Below are 1,954 nucleotides of genomic sequence, written 5' to 3'. Positions count from 1 at the left end.
CTCCTGACTCACTGGAAAATGCAGGATCTTTGCAGCACAATGCAGGTCTGTCTTGCCACTGAGATTTGTAGGACTTGGATTTTTTTTTTAAAGCCAAGTCTTTCAAGGGAAAAATATACACAATAAGATGCACAGTGCCAAGATCTCCTTTTTTGCTTTGCAAATGCTCTGGAGGCAGATTCACACTTCACTGAGCCAAGTCATTTCTTAAAATGACTGGACTAGGATTTGAGAAACGTGCAGACAGAGTCCTAAGCAAAACTGTTCAGGTTTTATGATTCTGAGCCATCTGTGAGGTAAGGGGACAGAAATCAGCTATAAGCTGATGAAGCTGAAAGACTGTTCTGTTTTCACAATACACTCTGAATCACCTTTAATCTGCCTATTAAGTGGACACCAGCTATTTTGCAAGAGCCCTGCAGAAAATGGCATGGGTGTGAAAAACAGCAGGTGGTTAATGTGGGTGGAAAGCTATACAAATCGCTAGAGAAGCATGGAAAATTCACTGCTGGCTATAAAACACTCACTAGACAAGGGCAGCTGTAAACAGCTAGGTGCAAAGAGGAGTTAGGGACACGTGGTAGCTGCCCCATATAGGCTGCTGCTACTTCCTTTTCTCAGGAGAAAAGCCCCAGAAAAGTGTTGAAATAATCACATATGAATGGATCATAAGGGCCAACACTCCCAAGCATTAACACCAAAGTGGTTTTCCATTGTACCACAGTTTCCAGCCTTTAGAAGCACCTTGGAACCACATAAAGACCCTGGGGAACATTTAAAAAGCAGTCCACTTGTAAGTTGTATATTCAAGATACTTAAACCCCAGCCAAGTGATTATCTTCATCTGTAACTGACACACCAACATGCTGAAGATGCGTGAAGTATGAACATGGGCCATACGATGCTCTGCCATTGTGCCCCTTCCCCGTCCCCCCCCAAGAGGTACCTCTCTCCACACCTTTTGATAATACCCTGAGTTCATGGCTACTAAACCTGGTTAAAAAACCCCCAGCTTTTGAGGTGCTGGCAAATGGAGGATTCTGTTCCTGTGCCCTGCCCTTGCTCCCACATCTTCCAAGGGGAACTAGAGACCTTCTGCAGGCCCACTGGGCTCCTGTTGCACTGCCAGGTCCTGGGAGAAGTGCCCCAACATCACCCCCGTCCTCCCCTCCCAGCTGCAAAGGAGGCCAAGGTAGGGAAGAAAGGAAACCCAGTATGGCCCATCTTTCACTAAGCTCCTAATTTACAAAAGCAAAAGAACTCTCACATTGCAAATACAAATTGTGACATGCAATCAGATACTCAAGACCAAGGAAAGAATTTTTCTTGTTTATCCCAACAATTTAGAGCATCTCTAAATAGGAGAAAAGAGGGATGCCTGTTTCCAGTCAACTCAGTGGACACAAACAATCACCTTCTCAGGTATTTCATGGCAACTCTTGCTTATGCTCAAAAGGCATAAGGGACAGAACAAGGAAAACTGAGGGAGCAGGAGATACAATTCAGGGCAGGAAAGTAGCTATAATGAAAACATGGAGAGTGTAACATCATTTCCTTATTAAGTATTGTTGTGACATTATTTCTACTAGGGATTCCCTCATTCTGTAATCAAAGATGGCAGCCTCAAATATGTTTAACACAAGGATGTCCTCTTTCAGTTTTCCATAGACAGATGGGGAGAATACATAAGAACTTTTAACCTCTGATTCCATAAGTACCACTGCTGCCGAGCTCTCTCATGTAGACTGTGTCTGACAAAATCAGTATTAACAGGAGGAACAAAAAGAGACACCAGTATCTCTAAGAAACAAGCTCTATCCCCACTGGTTACGGTCTTCCCCTCATGCCCCCCAGTACATCCATCAAGCAGATAGCACTCATTTATCATACAAACACATCTGGTCATTTCAAAGGAGAACATAAATGATTACAGTCAGAGAAAAGAAGCTGCAAA

The sequence above is a fragment of the Dromaius novaehollandiae genome, chromosome 1 (assembly GCF_036370855.1).
Source record: "Dromaius novaehollandiae isolate bDroNov1 chromosome 1, bDroNov1.hap1, whole genome shotgun sequence".
Taxonomy (NCBI): Eukaryota; Metazoa; Chordata; class Aves; order Casuariiformes; family Dromaiidae; genus Dromaius; species Dromaius novaehollandiae.
Note: the sequence above shows the minus strand (reverse complement) of the source record.